This window comes from Pseudonaja textilis, chromosome 4 (assembly GCF_049901715.1).
Source record: "Pseudonaja textilis isolate UNSWEBS1 chromosome 4, rPseTex1.2, whole genome shotgun sequence".
Lineage (NCBI taxonomy): Eukaryota > Metazoa > Chordata > Lepidosauria > Squamata > Elapidae > Pseudonaja > Pseudonaja textilis.
Genome location: NC_141993.1, coordinates 1717645 through 1724437, shown reverse-complemented (window position 1 = coordinate 1724437; position 6793 = coordinate 1717645).

The window sequence follows — 6793 nt, the reverse complement described above, 5'->3', positions numbered from 1 at the left end:
GCAGGGCAAACACATTTTGCATAATATAGCCAGTGGTGGGATTCAAAAAAATTAACAACCGGTTCTCCGCCCTGATGAGTTCTTCCAACAACCAGTTCCCCAAACTGCTCAGGAAGTTAACAACCGGTTCTCCTGAACTGGTGCGAACTGGCTGAATCCTACCACTGAATATAGCTGACAGAAACACTAATAGTTAATAATGAGAAATCGGGGCGCTGATTTACTCTGCAAAGTGAAAAATGTGGTTCACTAATTTGAAAATAAAAACCCTGCTAGAAGAATCAACTGAATCCAATTTGTCCCTCTGCTTATATGAAATAAGACTGTGTTTGATTTCAGCTGTGTTTTATTGACTCACTTATATGACAGTCCTCAACTGAAATGCACAAGCTTGCTGATAATGCTCAAGAATCTCTGTCTTGCCTCAGTTTTACAGTGATTTTCCAGGTAAATTGGGATCATTATTGAAAATGCAAGGGTCATAACCACAGGAGGCAGGCTGTTTTAAAAACTATCGGCAATTGAACCAGAGTTACATTGTCTGATGGTTGAAGCATTTAATCAAGTAATCCTTTTTACAACCACAATTCAGCCCAAAATTTCTGTTGCTAAGTGAGCCAATTTGTTAAGTGAGTTTTGCCCCATTTTACGATCTTTTGTTCTACAGCTGTGAAGATAATCATTGCTGATGCTAAGTTAATAACATGGTTGTTAAGTGAATCTGGCTTCTCCATTGACTTTTCTTGTCAGAAGTTTGCAAAAGGTGATCACATGACCCCGGGACACTGCAGCTGTCATAAATATATGCCAAATGTCTGAATTTTGATCACGTGACTGGGGATGCTGCAATAGTTGTATGTAAACAGTCATAAGTCACTTTTTTCACCATTGTAACTTCGAATGTTCGCTAAACAAATGGTTGTAAGTCAAGGATTACCTGTATTCAGGTAATTCAGCAAAGAGCAGAGCCCAGGCTTGCCATCAGAGCTGTATCAGGGATTAGCCCAGTCTCTCTAGCATGCCGGTTGAAGGTCCTAGGCCTCCAGCCCAACCAAACCATCCAGGCATGAAGGTATTCAAGTAGAAAGAGCAGCTCCCTCTCAAGCAAATTGCTAGGCTCCGCTTTAGAGGCATCATTTTAAAGACAAAGAATGCAGAAGTTGAAGGAGTCAGTTGTGACCCATCTTGTGAGCTGGGCCCGTCCTGGTTCTTGGGGTGGTGTTAATCTTTATTTAAAATTGTTTAAGCCACTGGTGGAAGCAAATAAATATTTATCCAAATCAGGGTCCCCAACCTAATGGCCACAGTGGGCCATTAGGGGATTGTACCAGGCCTGGAAATGGCTGACGACCATGCATGCACACGCGTATGCTTGTCAGCCGCTCACGTGGAACCACCCCCTTCCCCCCCCCCCATCAGTCCACAAGCCTGAAGCATTGGGGAACTCTGATCTAAATAGTAACATGGAATCCTTTGTTGGGAAAACGAGATGGTCATCACCGTTCACATTTGAACTGACAGGGCGATGGCACCGAGGAAATGATCAGATTGAATTTTCTTGGGTTTTTAAAAAAATTGTTATCTTTTTGAGCACGTGTAGCCTATTCAAAGATTACCCCTGTATGCTTCTAATTTCAAAATATGCCATCTGTTATTCATACATGATTTAGAAATTCAGCATGAATGTGGTACAAAAAGCAGTTCAGGGGCTGCTGCCCATTTCTCTTCGACATACAAAAATATTGCAAGACTCAATACTTCGGTTTGTCTCACTTGAAGGTTTACCAGGTAATATGCAAGTTGTTAAGTTGCCACTGAGAAATTTTATTTTCCTAAAAATTGTGTGCAGTTTATTTAGGATCCAGAACCATTCAGATCATAAAAACAATGCCAGGGGTGAGTGGTTTGCAGCAGACTGCCTTCTTTTCCTGTTTCAGTTTTAGAAATGGAGATGGGAAATTTGGTAAGTGCTCTTAAGTGTCCGCCACCATCTTGCCTCCCTTTGAAAAACAAATACTGCATGCCGTGATCGAGCTGCATAACAAACAGCGTTGGCTTCCTTGAGAGCAAGTCCCTTTGCTTGCCTCAAGGAAGCCAATGCTGTTTGTTATGGACAGTTTAAAGCCCACGTCATGTATTGTTATCCCAAGACCGGCAGCAACAAATAACTAATGCAAGTACCCAAAGAATTTACATCCTAGTACGTTATTTTTACTGGGAGAAGTGGGGTATGTTTTGTACTGGATTGTACAAGTAAACCAGCTGAAGACTCAATGTGGCATCAGTTTCCATGAAGATCTACATACAGATAAATGATATTTCCCAAAACTGTATGATTAAAGATTTTGCCCATGTGCTCAGAAATTTTGCAGAAATATTAGAAATTGGATTTTAAATATAACAAAATTTAAAACTTGAACCCGAAACCTTTCTGCTAAGTATGATAGATTCAAACATGGAGAAAAAAATACCAATTTTTAATTTTGCACATCATAACTGTGGCCAGAATAACCTACGCACAAAACTGGAAACTGTCTTCCATCCCTTCAGAGGATATGGTAATTAAAAAAATACATGAATGTGCTGAGATGGATAGCCTAACCAAACTTAAAAAATAAACAAGATAGTGACTATTATGAAATATGGAACATTTGGTATGAGTGGTTAAAGAAAAGGTAATATTTGATATTTGGATAAGTTATGGAAATGACAGTAGATGTGCATTTAATCATAAACTATATAGAGAAAACATTAAAAGAACGAAGGAGTTATTGTAACAAGGCAGATCATGTCAATGATAAAGATAAAGAAAAAAAAATTAACCATTGCTCAATATATGCTGAAAAATGTGTATATCTCTGTGTGTGTGTGTGTGTGTATATATAAATATATATTGTCTTTTTAAAATGTTATGTCAAATAAATGTTTTTTCTAGAATAAAAAAAAAATCTGGTTCTTTTATCCTGGGAGGGAGGCAGTGGGGTACAAAAATAAATATAGCTTTCTAATGAACATTATACCAAAATATATATGGCAGAGATTAATGATACTAATTCCTGTTGATCGGATTGGAAATTAAGGGGTAAAAAGATTTGCAGTAAGCTATCGCTTATATAGCTTTTGCACTACATCTCATTTATGAAAAAAGATTTAAAAATATTGAATTTGTTTTTGATATTTTGGTTTTGTAGTAAAGGGGCTGATAATAAATTCATTCATGTTTGTTTTATTCACAGAACCAATTTCAGACATGCCTAAAAATAAAAATCTTGTTACCATAATATTCTGGTTCTTGTCTTGCCTATTACAGTGTTTGGAATGATGAGAGATAAACAAAGGGTATCATTTTGTGAAGAGCTGGGGAACACAAAATACATTGGCATGCAATTCATATATTTATACATTTAATTATAAAACAGTCAGCAAGAAAGAAAACATTTGAGGCTTGAAGGTTTTGTTTTAGTTAAAATTAAGTTGGGTATTGGAGGATCAATTACACATTTGCAGGTGTTCTTAATCAGCTTAATAGGACAACATTTAACTCATTTGTTACAAAGAATCTAATTAAATGTAATTAAATAATGCTGAGTTTACAAATGAACTATAAGCAATTACCTTCCAGCAGCTTATGGATTGCATATCACGAAGTATTTATCATTGAAATGGTTTTTCAAGTGGCTGAACTACCTTTGTTTACAATCATGGGCTTACATCAGGTCAAGTACCCTGTACTTAATCAATGTTATACAACTTGCAAATAGGAATACTGAAATAGATGATTCTGGAAAGATGAGCATTGATGTATAGCAACACAGAAAGCACAGTGAAGCTAATTACAAGTAATTGATCAAGTTGTGCTTTTGTGAAAGCTCCAATAGATTATGAGTTACTTGGGAGAATGGGTCTTTTCTAAATCTTTAGTAGGCTGATGGCAGTGACCAAGCTTGTTTATAATTCGTTCAAACCATGTATTTAATTTGCTTGCCATTCTGAAAGGTAAAGGAAAATAAATTATAAACTTATTTCAAGTGTAAATGACTTTAGAGCAATGTTTCTCAATCTTGGCAACCTGAAAATGTGTGTGACTTCAACTCCCAGATTTCGTAGCCAGCATATACTTGAGAAGCAAATTAAAAATTAAAAAGTGCACTTTTGGCCTACTATTTTGAAATAGTTGTTTATACAGTTACAGGTGAAACTTGAAAAATTAGAATATCATGCAAAAGTTCATTTATTTCAGTAATGCAACTTAAAAGGTGAACCTAATATATGAGATAGACTCATTACAATATTGGAATGTGCTGAAATGAGTAGATTGACAATTGAAATTAGAGAACAAGATGATAAACAATTTCATAAAATTTGGGATCTATTCTATCAATGGTTAGGCAATAAAATATAGTAATGAAATATGTAGACTTTTAGAAAATAATAAATATATAAAGATGTATTCTTTTCTAATTATATCTACAAAATGATTCTAGGATAGATCTGGGATGATGATACCAATTGTTATAAAACAAATTAAGTAAAATATCATTTTGGAAAACATGAATGAAAAAAGTATAGTCGAATGATTGATTAATAATGATATTAATGTATTTAATATATTGATTGAAAATACAAGATTATATACATTGTAATTATAATTGAAGACTATGAAATGGAATCACAAAACAAGTTGTAAACCAACCAGCACACTGTATGTACATATATGGAAGATGATTTGATGTTTTTATGTTTTGTTTATGTTTGTTTTAAAAACCAATAAAAAAATTTTTTTTAAAAAGTATTGGGGACTTTCACAAGGAGTGGACTGAGGCTGGAGTCAGTGCATCAAGAGCCACCACACACAGATGGATCCTGGACATGGGCTACAAATGCCATATTCCTCTTGTCAAGCCGCTCCTGAAAAACAAACAACGTCAGAAACATCTTACCTGGGCTAAAGAAGACCAGACCTGGACTGTTGCTCAGTGGTCCACAGTCCTCTTTTCTGATAAGAGCAACTTTTGCATCTCATTTGGAAACCAAGGACCCAGAGTCTGGAGGAAGAATGGAGAGGCACACACTGCAAGATGCTTGAAGTCCAGCCTGAAGTTTCCACAGTCTGCATTGATTTGGGGAGCCATGTCATCTGCGGGTGTTGGTCCACTGTGCTTCATTAAGTCCAGGGTCAATGCAGCCATCTACCAGGAGATTTTGGAGCACTTCATGCTTCCTTCCACAGACGAGCTTTATGGGGATGCTGACGCATCCTGGTCTTCCATAACACCTCAGCAATGCCACAGGCTGATAGCTTCCATGCCACGCCGCATTGAGGCAGTAATTGCTGCAAAAGGGGCCCAAACCAAGTACTGAGTACAGATGCATGCTTATACTTTTCACAGGTCTGATACTGTTCTAGGTACAATCCTTGTTTTATTGATTGCATGTAATATTCTAATTTTCTGAGATTGTGGATTTTGGGGTTTTCATGAGGTGTAAGCCATAAACATCACAATTATGACAAATCACAGCTTGAACTATCTTGCTTTGCATGCAATGAATCTATCTCATATATTAGTTTCACCTTTTAAGTTGCGTTATTGAAATAAATGAACTTTTGCACGATATTCTAATTTTTTGAGTTTCACCTGTAGAATGGGTAATGTTACTTTCCAAGCATATGGGCACTACCATTGCTGCCCAAAACGGAATTGAGGAAAAAAGGGCATAACTTATTGTTAAAAGACAATCTTCATGCTCACAAGAATATTTACAATTTACCAGTCAAGGATGATTATAGTTTATCTCATTAAAATGTTAAACTGATCTTTAAAGGCAACAATTTTCTGGTTCCCTTGCTTAAAGTAAAATTAGTGGGTTTAATGTCTGCCATAACACATAATCTGGCATTTATTTGAGACTTAGGGACAGAAGCACAAATACGTTTGTTTTCTAATTCTTGGGTCTGTGGATTCCAGAAGGGCTCCACAATATGTTCTTGTCAGGTATGCCTCATTCAAAACCCAAGAAAGGAATCCTTCAACTCCATATATGTAGAGAAAAAGTACTTTTACTGAGTTTGAAGTGATAGCAACAAAAAAGCAAGATCTGAGGCAAATAGGCGCGAATATTACATATTGAAAGTTATCCCAGGTTCCCTCCCCCAAGAGTTCTGACTGGTCATCCAATCTGAGGTGTGTATAATGTCACGGATACATCTTCAGGTGGTTTCTCACTCATCTGGTATGCCTTGACGTTTGACCTTGGCTTAGTAGAGATACTACTAAGTAGGAAAGCTTCCCCTCCTTTTTAGTTCAAACAGAAAACGTCTTCATTCTCCAGCACCCTTCCCCTCCAAAATACCAACATTGCCCCTCCCCCCGCCATTTCTATTGCAGCCGACAGGAAACAAGCAGCAAAAGATGTCAAGAAAACTTTGTGGAGGCTGAATTCTCTTCAGCCAATTGTGCAGTAGGGAGCTTAACTGCATCACAGTGTCTAACTTCACCCTAGAATTCCTGATATTAACTCTGTGAACTGGTCTGTAAGAATACAGGCTAGAATCTGAAATTCAAAACTGGTCAGTGTATGCATGCTGGACAGTAAATCCCTTTACCAGTAAATCCCCCAAGTATGAATGTTCTTTTGGCAAATTTTCACAAGAATGAATTTATTCAGAAGGGATACTTGCATTAGAAATTCAAATCTGTGATCAATGTAGCCATCTGTCTTGGATTCAATCACCGCTGCAGCAGCTGCCATTTTTAATTGTCTTGTCTGGGCCGTTTGGGGTTACGACATGCAC